Source organism: Mustela nivalis (assembly GCF_964662115.1).
Source record: "Mustela nivalis genome assembly, chromosome: 4".
NCBI lineage: Eukaryota > Metazoa > Chordata > Mammalia > Carnivora > Mustelidae > Mustela > Mustela nivalis.
The window spans coordinates 124,391,228-124,406,647 of record NC_139023.1 but is presented as its reverse complement, the minus strand read 5'-3'; the positions used below and the strand labels follow the sequence as shown (position 1 = coordinate 124,406,647).

Below are 15,420 nucleotides of genomic sequence, written 5' to 3'. Positions count from 1 at the left end.
ACATGTGTATACATCTGTCAAATCATATCCAACTTTGTATTTTATATATTTGAGATTTATTTATGTAAGTTACACACTGGCTAAGTTGTTAAAAAAAAAAACAACAACTCAGTGAAGAACTCAGAGAAATCTAAATAATATAAGTTCCAAAAAAATAAATAAATAAAATAACAGGCCAAAGGAGAAATGAAACTCATTGCTATTTTCATCCCAGATGAAGTGGTGGAAGGTGACAGAATATCCCCCGGCAGAGGTCAAGAAAAGCTGATTAAATGTTTACCAACCTTTTAACTGTTGCAAGATAGATTAGAACTCAGTGACGTCCCACAATTTATACTGACTCAGCTCCATACTTGCAGTTTAATACACATGGGTGCATGTGTAAATAAAGCGTATCTATTGAGAAATGGCTAGCAAAGAATATGAAACAATCGGAAATACTAAAAATGAAAAATACAATAGCAGCAATAAAAAATTCCACTTAATTGACTTAACATCAGAGGAAAGAATCAGTGAACTTGAAGTCAGGCGAACAGAAACCACCACAAGAGAATCACAAAAAGAATAAACTGCAAATAAATAAAAATAGGAGAGCACCTGAAATCTATACAGAAGTATCAAAAGATCTTTAGAGTCCCGGGTTGGGGGAGCAGGGTGGGGAGGTGAGGGGATGCAGGAAGAAGAAATATTTGAAATGGCTGGGAATAGTCCACATTTGATAACAGCATTAACTCACAGATCCAAGAAGTTCAGCAAATACCCATGCAAGATAAATACAAAGAAAATCACACCTAAGTATTTAGTTACCAAACTTCTGAAATTCAAACATAAAAAGAAAAAAAAGAAGAAAGAAAAAAAAAAAAGGCAGCCAGAGAATCATGGAAAGTAGCGAACAATGAAACAAAAATTTAAGAACCGAAGAAAGAAAACAAACAAGTTTGTTTCTCTTAAATTATACACCCAACAACAAAAAAATATTTTAAGAGTTAATACATATGAAAAAAAGAGTAGCCTAAACATTACAAGCATAGCAACTTTAGACTGGTGGGTGGGAAATTTAAAGATGTATTATTTTAATTTCACTGAAATTCTTTTTGCCTTGTTTTGTTTTTAAAATTTATTTATTTATTTATTTTTAGAGAGAGAGAGTGGGGTTGGATGGGCAGAGGGGAAAGAGAGTCCTTTTTTTTTTTTTTTTTAAAGATTATTTATTTATTTGTTTGTCAGGGAGCGGGAGAGAGAGTGGCAGACAGAGGGAGATGCAGGCTCCCCGCTGAGCAAAGAGCCCATCCAGGACTACATCCCAGGACCCCTGGGATCATGACCTGAGCCCAAGGCAAATGTTTAACCGACTGAGCCACACAGGTATCCCTAATTTAACCTAATTTCTATCAAAATTCTTTCAGATGCCTTAATTATCTCTTGTTTCATGCATATTTTTGGAAGTTCACAAGTCTTCGAAACCTAACTCTAGAGTCAAAGTAGACTACTGTATAAACGAATACGCTATTGATCATTGGCAAAAGTCATTTACAAACCACCAGAAAATCTTTTCTATAGCCAGGAAAGCTGGTAAAACATAGTATTTAAGAGCATGGACACTGCCTACAAACACTGGTTCCACCCACCCCTAACTGAAGGTATGACACCAAGGCAAATTACTTTTCCGCTTTTAACTCCATTTCCCCATCTGTACATTAAGTGATAACACAGAATATTTCTCAGGGGCTCAATAAAGCTTTCATTATAATTCAGTTTTAACAATATAATACGTATGTAATGAATGTTGGCTCCTAGTTTCTGAAATTAGGTATAAAACTATTCTAGCACCTGTATGTTACATTGTTACAGGCTTGGTTGGCCTAAAGCAGTAGTTCTCAGAGTATCATCTGCAAATTCTTGTGGATGCCCTGAGGCCCTTTAAAGGATATGCAACATCACAACTCTTTTCATAACAGTACTGAGGTACAGGTGCCCTTTTCATTCTCATTCTCTCAAAGGTAACGAGTGCATCTTTCTAGAAGCTATACAACATCTAACAATGTCCTCATTTTATCAGCTAACCAAATGTGTGCTTGTGTAGAATTCTCTAAGGTAGTAGATTTAGTATAAAAATGTATGTATGTTCAGGGATTAACTCGGTTTGTTCTCAGAACTTCTGCTGTGTTCTTCCTGTGTTTCCCAGAAATCAATGGTTATACCTGCTATTATCTCCAGTAACTTCATCACTGTCCAACAAATCACTATTTTGAAATTTCTGAGTTTTTCTTGCACGTGCATGTAAACACAAAAAATAACTACATTTTTCTGTTTTGTTTTTCGGTAATATTAAATTATGTTGTTTTCTAACTTGTAAATTTTCACTTAACCTGCTATGTTAGAATTTAATAATATGTATTCCAATTAAAAGGAAAAATTATTGGTATTTTTCATATATTTATGGGTGGATTCTTGGCTTGAAGACCTTCTCAGCCTCCACACCACACCATAGCTATATCTTCTACATCTGCCATGGTGAATTTGACAGCTTCCCAATACTTAAAACTTTTTCTGGATGAGATTCATGGTGATATTGATGAATTTGATTTTTGGTTACTATATGATAAAACATAAAGTGTGTCAACATGTTAGGCCTGGCAAAGCTCAGTGAACCAGTATTTTCCAATGACCATGATGTTTCAAAATCATGCATTAAGAAAGATCCCTTCACAGAATATAGATTTTAATAGTTTCATGTCCCAAACTGCAAGCAACCTTTACGTTATGATCATTTTTCAAATTTTGAAATTTTTATACAAGAAAAATCTATAATTACCTGAAAATACTACTAAATGACTCCTCCCTTTTCAACTATGTATCAGAGGAAGGCTGGAATTTTTTCATATACTTCAACAAAAACAACCTGAATTTGTTAAATGTTAAAAAAATATATTACTTTTGGGGCACTCGGTTGCTCAGTTGGTTCAGTCCGACACTTGATTTCTGCTCTGATCAGGATCTGAGAGTCCTGGGATCAAGCCCTGTATCAGTCTCATGCTGAGGGAGGAAACTGCTTAAGATTCTCTCTTTCCCTCTCCCTCTATCCCTCCTCCCGCTCACATTCTTCCTCTAAATAAATAAATAAATATAATCTTTAAAAAATATATTACTTTCTACGTCAAAGAAGTATATAATATTGTGGGTTCTTTTACCAAATACATAGTTAGTGCTTATAAATAATGCACTTTAGGTTTATATTTCACAAATCATTTGGGTAACACCACTTCTTTCTTCCACAGCATTTACCTTAATGTCACACTAATCTTTATTCAGTATCTTTGTCTCTGATACTGGATAAGAAAGTGTATTTCCTCTTCAAAGTCTATTGTACTGTTCTGGACTCCATCACAACATGCTTTCTCTAGGACCTTTCTTTATAATTACTCGACCTAAACTTCCCTTAAAATCTTCCCTTTTTCTTCTACCTGAATTCTTCAATTTATCCATCCATCCATCCATTTGTTCATATACCCTAGAAATATTTGTTCAGCATCTATGACTACTTTCTAAGAGATGAGATTTCAGAAACCCAGAACAAAAAGCAATAAAAATAAACCAGCTCTAGACCTTTAAGGAATGTTTCATGTAGGGAATCGGATGTGGATAGACTAAATACAAAAATTCTGTTAAAGTGTGATCTGTCATGACATGTGATAGGAAGACAGAAAATCTGCACCCATTTTTTTTTTTTTAAAGATTTTATTGATGTATTTGACAGAGAGAGACATAGTGAGAGAGGAAACACAAGCAGGGGGAGTGGGAGAGGGAGAAACAGGCTTCCTGCCTAGCAAGGAGCCTGATGCGGGGCTGGATCCCAGGACTCTGGGATCATGACCTGAGCTGGAAAGCAGACGCTTCACGACGGAGTCACCCAGTGCCCCAGAAAATCTGCATCTAAATATGACACGGTACACTGGTAAAGGCTTCCTCAAAAAAAAACTTAATCTGCATCTTCTAGAATAAGTATGAAACAACAAGGCATAGAAAACAAGAAAGGTATTCCAAGAAGAAGAAAAAGATGTGCAGAAGACAATGACAGAAACAAACAAAAAGAGCTTGGTGACCAATTCCATAAAACAGAATTCAAGTAAGAGAATAACCAAGATATTGACCAGCAAAGTTAGACAGTAAAGTAAGTAAGGCTGGCAGACTACTTGAAATTACGAACACTGCATGATCTCTACAGCACTTAACATGGTTTTTAATACATGGCATGCAGCAAATTCTTGATACTCAAACAATGATCAGTGATTATTTACCAAGGACAGTTAATGTAAAGAAACAGAGCTAAACACCATTTTACCGTGTGTAAAACAGACTGTGACAACCTACAGCTACCAATTTCCACTATGTACTGAAACAGATACAATATTAAGATAAATATAACTAAACTGATGTTAATCTGGTTTGATGTAGGTGAGGAAAACATCCTAAGCACCCCCAGTTAGGATAGGGAACAAAAGTGTAAAGAAACAACTCTTTTCAGGACCCTAAACTTTTTTTTAACCTCCAGCTTCCTGTCTGAACACCATATTGTCCCCAGTGTACCCTACTTGTATCTACCTTTCTCATTTAGGTGCTACATGCTAGGTCTTTGAGTTTTCTTTTTCTCTTGCATTTGAAGGTCTACGGTCCAAGAAACCATACTCTTGCTTGAAGGTAGAAGGCAACATGATAAATGTGACTTTTGCTATTGGGGAAACAAGGTAATGCTGTTCTTTCCAGTAAAAACAGTTATACCAGGACCTCCTAAAGATAAAATCCAAAGGACTACATTGATCCAAAGCAGTTATCCCTAGCAGACGACCAGTGGAAGAAAAACTTTTGTGATAGACGGCCTTATGATACCTCTCAAATGCAACCATCTTACCCTTGGCCAAGCTATCAAATGAGTTGCAGGTGGTAATCCAGTCTAAATCAGGATAAATTCTTATAGCTTCAAAGGGTGGCAGAGAAAGAGGAGATGAGGAAAGCTAACAAATTAGGTTCGGATAATTTGCTATCTATCCCAGGAACAGGCTGTCTGAAGAAAGATCACAGCTCTCCTATATACGACAGCTGATTTTTCAAAAGCATAAGACGACACACACGACAAGAGCTTAAGAGTTACTCTAAGCTAGTCACTGGAGAAAAGAACCAGAAATAGATGTGCACGGCATGTTAAATTGTTATTTGGGAGTAGAGGTGGACAAAGAAGAATGTTGCTTACAATTAGTGACTGTGAATATTTTAAAACACTTAAAAAATGGAATTTTAGCCAAAGAGTCTTCACTGGGAAAAGTCTTTTGTGAATCACATTTACAAATTAATACTAATCTATTGTAAGAATATCTTGTTTTAAATTTTGACATATCAAGTACTGACAAGGTTAATGTGTTTATCCAAATCTCTTCCATGTTACAGTTCTAATCCCCTAAATACTCCACCCATTGTGCTATCTTGATTAAATTTTATGCTCACAAATATACGACTCAAAAGTTTATATTTTTCCAATGGAACACTGAAATTCCTCACCCTGTGTGTTGCTAACTCAATAATATAAACCATGTAACATTTCACAACTTTAATAATAGAAAGTATCTGAAGCTGTAAAATGATGGAAAATTGAGAACAATTAGCAGCTACAACATCCTTCAAATAAAATTAGACTAGTCAAAGAACAAAACTTCTCTAATAAAACGAATGGCATTAAAGTTACAGGGTCTTCTCAACCTCACACATGGAAACACCGGATGCAAGGTAAGGAGCCAAATAATTTCCTCGTTAAATCTAGAAAAGCATATCAAATTTTGAATAGTTTGAATTGATTTACGAAGGTTTAATTAAGAGTCATGCATGTGCTGAATCCTGTCCTTAAACTCAAAAAAACAAGATAGTTCTACATTCCCTAATAAAGCCAAAACCCAGCCTGGCATCCTGGTCTTTTGTAATCTAACCTCTCTTTACCTTAAATCTTTTTATAAATATGCCCCAACATAGCCTCATCACTCCAAGCAGGCCTGTATCATATGACACATTTTTACTGAGTGCTGAGGAACCATGGAGCACTTCTATTAGGTGTCTGTGACTAGAATGAGCACTAGGCAGAAATGGTACCTCCTGCCACGAATAGGAGGGTACTGGTGAAAACAGGCAATTCACCAAGCAATTACAGGGCAGTATAATAATATGATGGGAAAGCACAGGGCATTGAAGGAAAAACATAATAAAGCACTTAACTCAGGCTGGAAGGTCAAGAAAGTTTCTGAGAAGTAGAGCCCAATTTGAGATTACAAGGTTGATTAGGAATGGGCTTCCCGAAAACCGAGCAAAGGAAAAAAAAGATCTAGAAATGGAGGGAGAGGTAGTAATAGTATTTTCCACAAAGGAATACTTCAAAGCTGTGCTGGAGGAGATCTGCTGTTTCCCCTTCTCCCTCCAGACCCCGGTTCCTCATGGACATGCACGCACGTGGACGCACACGCGCACACCCCACGCTCAGCCCACTCCCCACTTGCGGCTCTGCGCCTTTCCTGTTCTCTGCCCAGAGCACCCTTCCCACTCTTCTCTATATTTAAATCCTACAGGTCCTGCAAAGTCCCACATCAGTCCTCTTTCAAAATCTCAACGAAGAGCCAGATCTTCTCTAGAGAGCCTTCAGTAATTCCATCCTGCCAAATTCCCTCCTTTAAGTTCTTCAGACCTCCCTAAAAAGGCACCACGGATATTAAGCTCATTTGTAAATGTTGCTGTGTGAAATTTTGAGACTACTTCTGGGTTCTGTTATCTCTACATGCAGACTTCAAATTCCCTCAAGTCAGCGACTGTGTCATAAACTGTGCTGGTATGTGGCCCAGTGACAAACATAATCCATAATAAACCTTATTGTGAGAAATACCAAAAAGAGACTGAGACTCTGAGAAGACTGTCATAAAATATAAAATAACCTGAATCCTCCAAAAATCATAAATTAAAAAAAAAGTTCTTCCAATTCTTTTAATTTATCTTTCAGATAAGGTGAAGATAATGGCATTTATTTGGGTAAAGGAAGAGTTCAAGGACTTGCAGGGGAGGTGAGGAAATTCAAAAGATGGCGCAGAACTGGTCAAGCAGAATTACTCTACTTTTGTTTTGTTTCATCTCCGTTCCTCAAGAAAACAATATGCATACTGGCAAAAATAAGACCAAAATCAAAATAACAAATTTAAGGCCCAAGGTATAGAATGATATTAAATATTCTAAACGAGTTTAAATCTACTTATGTGAAGGAACCACATTACAAAGTACTGAAAGCATCTGTGGATGAAATAAGGGACTAGTTAAAATCATCTTTAAAAATATTACAATGAAGAGAAGGGTTGGCAGAAAAGGAAGAATCCAGCCATTGTCTCAATTTTCAAAACAGAGAAGGTGATTCCATCAACTCTAGCCTAGAGAGCTTGACATTCCCTATAGGTATGATTTGCAAAAGATTTGTAAAACTATGGTATGTGAGTATTCAGAATGTGAGGTGTTGTTACCTACAAGCTAGTGAAGGGTCACAGGGAGCATATCATTACATAAAAATAATAATTTGGTATCTGTTCCGCAGAAAGTGGCAATGCATTTTTCCAAGGAATTTGACCGCATCTGTCACAGTATACTCCTGGGCTACACAAAGGAATGTAAATGCCAAAGATAGAGAATTAGTTGGGGATATAATTGGGGGGACATCCTCATAAAGAGGACTAATAATTCACAGACTAATGTAAAGCAAGAAGAAGGTGTCCAGGATCTAGGATCGTGCCAGATGTCCCTCCAGTGCAGCATTTTGCAGTTATTTGGATGAAGATCTTAAATGGATCCTAATCAAATCTATTAATGCCACCAAATTGGGAAGAATGGCTAAACTTTATCAAGGAATTAGAATCCAAAAATACCTTGACCTTTTCGAACAACAGACTAAAGGTAAAGATCAAATTTAATTGCAGTAAGTATTTTTAAAAATCCCAACTCAAATGGCCAAATGCACAACTGGGGAGAAGTATATCTGCATCAGAGTATGGATAAAAGGATGCATAATTAAACAGTGTAGTGTGAATGCAAAAAAAAAAAAAAAAAAGTGGGGGAAAGACAGATTAGAGTTAGGATGAGTAGTATACATTATCCAGAGGATGTAACCAGATATATTCAATGATATCAGTCCACTCATCTATGTTCAGCTCTAGGGACCACACTTTAAGAAAAATAGGAGGGTATCCAAAAGAGAAATTCCCTGATGATGATGAGACTTTCAAGGCATGTCAAATACAGATGAGTTGAAGGAACTGGATGGGACCCATAGAGACCCAAGAGTTGTCATATATAAAAGCCTTTTGTATTAGTACTCTAAGAGGTAATAATCAGCACATAAATATTACAGAGATAAATAGTATTGTTCAATATAAGAAGAGAGTTCTTATGCTCAGGATGGGTCAAATAAAGAAATGCCTCCTAAATTCCAAATGAATCTTGATAAATGGTTTGCCTAAGTTGAACTTAATATTCTCTGTGAATATGGAAATAAGGTCATCTGCTAAGAATGAAAAGGGTAAGGCTAAAGTGGGCAGATTGGAAAATCTGGAAAAATCTGGAACAAGTACTATGGAGAATTTGATATGGAATTATCCAAGAGAGAATAAAATAGCTTCCTAGCACTGTTAACCACCTCTTTTTTTTTTTTTTTAAGATTTTATGTATTTATTATTTGAGAGAGAGAGATTGGGAGGGATGTGAGTGGGAGGAGAGGAAGAGGGAGAAGCAGACTCCCGTGAGGCAGGGAGTCCGAGGTGGGACTTGATCCCAGGGCACTTAGTTTATGACCTGAGTCATAAGCAGACACTTAACTTATAGAACCAACCAGGTGCCCTACTAACCAGCTCTTAAGCTGAAGTTAAGAGTAAATCAGATTCTGGTAGCTCTGGTGGCAAGAGATCTGAAGTCTGGAGCAGAGTTGACATTGCCGTTCAAGATGAGTGTGGTAAGTAAAGAGGAAAACATGAGAAAATTGGGGGTGCCCAACTAACAGTGATGGGAAAGAAGGGTGTTGGGTAGTAATGAGTGAGTGGAATTAGGGGAGGGGGAGGGATAAGATGTTGTTGTTGGTAAGAAATATGAAATGCTTGACTTTTGGTCCAGCTGGGGCAACCCTGAGGGATGAGAAGGCCTGAAGGGGTGAATACTAGTGTGGACCCCTTCCAGGAGGTCGAGCAGGTTGAATCATAGATGTTGAATGAAGCCCTGAACAAGCTCCCATTATTTTAAGATTCCCAAGGAAAGCAGAATGTTCAGGAGGTCAAAAAGCACTGGTAATGGGGGCAGGGCAACACAAGTTAGAGATGTAAATTAAAAAAAACAAAGGGTAGGGGCGCCTGGGTGGCTCAGTGGGTTAAAGCCTCTGCCTTAGGCTCAGGTCATGGTCCCAGGGTCCTGGGATCGAGCCCCACATTGGGCTCTCTGCTAGGCAGGGAGCCTGCTTTCCCCCTCTCTCTCTGTCTGCCTCTCTGCCTACTTGTGATCTCTGTCTGTCAAATAAATAAATAAAATCTTAAAAACAAACAAACAAACAAACAAACAAAGGGTAATTGACAATGGTGAAAGAAACAGCAGTTTACAAGCAGTTCTGAACAGGCTGAAAGCTATATGAGAAAAGAGCACAACAAAATCTCTCAATGATCAAGACCAGAATATTCCACAGGGCGTCAGTGCAAGACAAGTATTTCTTTTAAAAAAATTGTATTCTTGAACAGAATTTAAAAACAAAAACAAAAACAAAAACACCTTAATGCAACAATTACAAAGACAACACAATTAAGCTTATTAGACACCTCCTGTGTGCCAGGCTATGGACCCAGTGATGAGTATCCTGAAAGAGATATGAGTTTGGTAGGCAATACAAGGCATATTTACAGGTATTTTTAATGTAATGCCCCATAGAAAAAGGAGACCTGTAGATAGGTCAGACCTGGAAGAAAATTCAGGATTAAGAAGTTTTTTTTTTTTTTCTGGTTTGCTCAACTTCCTTTCCCCAGGGTGTTCATTCCCAAAGCCATTGTCTTCTGTTGGCTTCTTGCTAATTCCTACTGTGGTGAGTAGGAGGAGGTGGTATGTGAGTTAATTAAATTGAGTTGCCTTTGATTTTCTGAAAGGGAGGGTTCATTTTATAAAACTAGTATTAATTTCCAGAAAGCATTTTGGGTAAGTGATAGGAGTAACTACAAGTAACTAGAAGAAGTAGTTGTAGCAAGGGGTAACCATGCCCCAGAGACCCTCAAGTTTTATAAAGCATTCATTCTTTCCTACTGTAGGCTGAGGAGGGAGCTTACCTACAGCTCTACACTCCTTGCAAATAGTTCTATTCATACTGTATAACCCTCATGACTATAGGAAGATAAAATCTGTTGGCCTGAACCCAGGAGAGAGAAAATAATGTGAAATAGGTCAGACACTTCCAAACTGAGAGAAATAAAATAAGCAAATGTGATTCACGATAGTCAAAACAGTATTCTAACCCCAAATAAGTCAAGGAGTCTATGGACAACCAAATTTGTTCATATAAAGACCTAAAAATTGTCAAAAATTCTTCTTGTATCAGGTCAAGGTAGAGATACTCAAAACTATTGCATAGGGCACCTAATAAATACTTATTGAATAAATCCAGGTGGCCTAGAGACTAAAACCTAAAATTATTGTTATTTTATGAAATAAAATATCTTTTTCTATAAATATGCAGAAAAGTAATTAGTAGTATTTAAGAAAAGTAGCTTGGGTGAATATCTATAATTAAATGGTATAAAAATCAGTGCCATAAAAGTTAAAAGAAAAGTAAAAAGAAAAGCTAAGCAACTTGCTGGCAGATCTGACATATAGAAAATATTCTCAATATCTAATTTCCCCCCAAATTTTTTCCCAATAGTAAGATACTTTTTGGTTTATTCAAATACTGCTTTAGCTTTCTACTTCTCCTTCCTTGAAAAATTAATTTTTTTTTTTTAAGATTTTATTTATTTATCTGACAGATAGAGCTCACAAGTAGGCAGAGAGGCAGGCAGAGAGAGAGAGAGGAGGAAGCAGGTTCCCTGCTGAGCAGAGAGCCTGATGCGGGGCTTGATCCCAGGACCTGGGATCATGACCTGAGCCGAAGGCAGAGACTTTAATCCACTGAGCCACCCAGGTGCCCCGAAAAATTAATTCTTAAGGCAAATTTGATTTTAACTAGAGATTTTTTGGGTACTGATCTTATTTTTTTAAAAAATCAATATTCTCCTCCCTACAGTCATTATTAATTGTTAGCAAATGTAATCTACAAATGTAAATACAGGATTTAATCTCCCTGATATGGTTTCTGACAAAATTCAAGGTTATCCAATTTTAATTTATAAGAAAACAAACAAACCTGCTATTAACTAAAGATTTAAGTCTTTTTGTTTCAAAAATATCTATGACACAACAGTTGACATTTAGGCACAATAATATTTTATTGATGTATTTATAACAGATGTAATTTAATTTTAGTTATTACTTCTTTAGTTTTTGGTGCAATATTAAAACAGTTTTTCACAATAATGCCTTAAAATACGAGTGTTTCATAAACCATAGTTATAAGAACTATAAGGACTAAGGCTTATGAAGTTGCCCACATTGCTCTTTCCTTTGCTGTTGCCAGATGTAAGTCAAATAGCTTTACATTTTCTTCCACATTCTCTAAATGACAGAAAACTACCTTAGATATGTTATACCATCTAAACAAGACATCTAAAACCAAGGCCTCTAAGGGATTACTTATATTCACACACTTTGAAACACCACACCAAGTATAAGTATATTTCTGTTTGGTTTCAAATAAAGAAAAATAGAATTTTTTAAAAAAATTTTCTGTGTCATACTAGCAAGAGATCTTACAGTACAAGCAGAAACAGAATATACCAATGTATGCATCACAAATTTCTACTAAATAGAGTTCCTCTACCTAAGTTTCCTGATACATTTAAAAACACACAAGGGGGCCTATCTTACATGAAATGTTTAATTATTGTAACATGAGTTATTCAAGATTTGCTCCTACCATTTTATGTCTGCAGGCTTTATGTGGAAAGCCTATTGTTTTGACAAGAAAAAATAAAGCTTTTATATTTTAACTTTGTGGTTAGTTTCCTGCTGGGTCAAAAATCCCTATGGATATCTGAGGACTCTGGACTACCGCCCTAAAAATGCAGGGACTCAAATGTTTACATACAATGTCAAGAGCTTCGGGACTCCTTCACAGAGATCTACAGACTCAGTTGCTTAACTTAACGAATACAGACTACACAGATAGTCTCACCTAAGGAGTAATGAAGCTTATAGGGCTTTTTGACAAATTAAAGTTTGCTTTGGAATTTCAGATTTTCAGATTGTTGTTATATTTTTACTGTTACTGATTTTTTACCACTCTTCATAGTAAAGCACTTGACAGGACCACTCCTGAAGAAAAATACAGCCATTTTAGGAAAAGCAACAGATTACTTCCACACTATGAACCAAGCTATAAAAACCTCTATCATTAAGTGCTTCAACGTTTATGTACGTAACCAGAGGGTTAATGATGCTCCCACCAAGACTAGTTCAAGTATACTTACTTGGGAGACATTTAAAGATATCACCATCGGAAGACTGATCCTGGAAAATCACTACTGATACAGAATAAATGCGCGCGCGTGCGCGCGCGCGCGCGCGCGCGCGCACACACACACACACACACACACACACACACACACACACAATATGGCCTGTTGTACTTAAAACTCAGGAGTTTTCAGATCCTTGGAAACCCGGTGCCTCTGACCGGTTACCATGAAGGCGTCCAACCTATATTACTTCGGAAGATGAAAACTGCTCATCGAGTGCAAAAGGAAGAACCACAGGCAATAAGTGAGCAAAAGAAAGACGCATGAAATCCATAGCCTGAAATCACATGACCACGAAGCACTGCAGCCCCTCACACAAATGCCACCGTGAGGCCGCTTAGCTCAGCAGGAACAGGCTGCATGCAGGCACAGCCTCGACGCGCAGAGACAGCCTTGATCCCCAGTTCACCATTTCCCCAAGTGCTGCGGTCTTAATGAGAACAGAAAATTGGTCTGCCAGATTAGACCGCGCCCGCGCGCGCGCGCGCGCACACACACACACACACACACACACATACACACACACACACACACACTTACTCTTCGGTTCAGCCCCGAGCAGCCCCGCTGGAAGTTTGCTGGTTGCTTTCTCTAAGCAATTCTGCGATCGTAGCGGTTTGCTCCCTACAAGGGCGAATGGCTCGCCCACGCAGCAGCCGGCGGGGTGAAGTTGCGGTGAAGCCCGGGCGCGGCCTCGAGCCCCGGCCGGCTCTAAGGTCCCGGCCGCCCTTTGCTGCCGCAGCTGATCCTCGCGTGCGCCCAAGGCCCCGGCACCCCGGCCGTGGGAGAGCAGCTGCCCCAGCGCGCCCCGCGCGTTTTCTCACGCCCTGGCTTTCCTAGGGCCGGCGCTGGCGCTGCACGGCCCGGCGCCCACCCCCTTCAGTCCTCTTCCCTCCGGCCCCGCAAACCGCCCCCCCCTCCCGAGCCCTGAGCTGGGCCCCCCGGGCGCCGTCTGCTTTGCTCCTTCGCTCCTCCCCAGCGTGGGAACCGGGCTCCGGCCCCCAGGGGCCGAGCAGCTGGGAGCGCACGGAAGTCTTCCCAGGGAGGGGTAAGGGGAAGAGCCCAGGCCACCGGCCGGGGGAGAAGGACTGCCTCTCTGGGGAACCCCGAGCCGCGTGGGCATGCAGAGACCACTTACTCGTTGGCTTCCCAGACCCGGCGGCTGCGTTTCCGGATCTCGGGCAGCTCCCGGGCGCGCCCGGCAAATCCCCACTGCGAACGCGGAAAGACAGTGGGCGTCAGGGACAGAAGAGGATGAGCGGGAGAAGGGACCCTGCAGCCGCACCTGTCAGTCCGGGCGCGAATGCATCCACCAAACGCGCGACCGCGGTACTCACACTAGGGCTCACTCCTGTCTACCTGCTCAACAGGCTGGGCGGGACGCGACGTGCCTTGCAAACCGGATTCCCCGCTCTGCTCCCAAACACTCAATCAGCTCTAGCCGGGTCCCTCCCTGTCTCTGTTATCTCTCTCCCTCTCCCTGACGACTCCAAAGGATCCCTTATAATCCCTTTCCCTACTGCATTCAATCAAGTTCTTGTCAGAATCCTTCCCCTTCCCTGCACCGAAAGACTGAAAAAGAAAGTAGCGACTAAAACCAACCATGGTGAGGTCACTGGGGTCTGGGTCCTGCTGATGATGTGCTCGCGACGCTCCCTGCCCCCTGTCCCCACCCTCCAACCCCCCAAACCCCGGGCAGGTGTCCGTCGCCTGGGGCGGCTCCAGGCTGCTCTTGGCCTTTTGGCCTCGCCTTTAGCGCTGCCAAAGAGTCAGTAAACTGCAAAGAAACATCCTTTGGAAAATCTGCTCTGTGTTAGAGTCCCACCCACTACGCCCAGGCTAGGGCAGGGGAACTGAGTCCTGGTCTCTCTCGAGCCGCCCAATCGTCAGCCCGGCAGTTACAGTGCGGAGACAGAGAGAAGGGACAGGGACAAAGGAAAGGAAACAAAAAAGGGAGGAAACCCAAGGAAAATTTGGCTCACTTAGGAAAAAAAAAAAATCTGCACTATGCACTCGTCCAGAAAAACTGTCGTTTACAGTAGTTAAAACCTCCAACATTTCTACTGGGAAGTTAATACCAAATGGATGGTTTTCTTTGCCTGTTTTACAGGTTTTAAAGCCAATCTAAGGCTCTGCAAATGCGATTCTGCGGTTGCAAAGCTTATGCATCTTCCCAGTAAAGTCCTGATTATGCTTGGTTCAGTGCATTTAATTCTATTGGTGGTGGTGGTGGTGGTGGAGTGTGTGTGTGTGTGTGTGTGTGTGTGTGTGTGTGTGTGTGTGACAGAGAGAAAGGGAGAGAGAGAGAGAATTCCAGCACAGAAAAGTAAGTTCTGATATTCATTTTGGGTCAGTTTTCCGACTTAAAAAAAATCTCATTATACTGTTTCATTGTGAATCCATAATTAATGCTGATTATTATGTGTTCCTTCCTTAAACCCGGGACCACCACTGGGCACTAATTAAATCTGCAGTAGGTGACTATGTCAGCCTTGTGGGATTGTCTCAGGTTATCTCAGGGAGAAATCAAGAACAGGAAGAACTAGAAAACCAGTTAAGTAGAGGCATGCAAACAATAGTTTTAAATAATCAACTATGATAGAAACATAACATATTAAGAGGACTAAGGGTCTTTCTTGGGTCTATTTAGAAAGCAGAAAAACTTAATTTTTACAACTGTATTATATTTTACAACTGCATATATATTTTCACAACCAAA

At 39.7% G+C, this 15,420-nt stretch overlaps 1 protein-coding gene across 7 annotated transcripts in view; it reads right to left on the bottom strand.

Annotated features, from left to right (window-relative positions):
* GUCY1A1 (guanylate cyclase 1 soluble subunit alpha 1) overlaps window positions 1–14,603 on the bottom strand; it is a 61,145-nt gene extending 46,542 nt beyond the window's left edge. Inside the window, exons 1-2 of one of the 7 annotated variants that reach the window (XM_082727834.1) lie at window positions 14,304–14,603; window positions 13,840–13,913 (exon numbers count right to left, since the gene is read on the bottom strand). The gene's annotated coding sequence lies outside the window, so the exon portion shown is untranslated. Of the gene's footprint in view, window positions 1–13,241; window positions 13,742–13,839; window positions 14,268–14,303 lie in introns of those variants that run through there. The other 6 variants (XM_082727837.1, XM_082727838.1, XM_082727836.1 and 3 more) reach the window with 6 other exon arrangements.
* Between the last annotated feature and the right edge of the window lie 817 nt (window positions 14,604–15,420).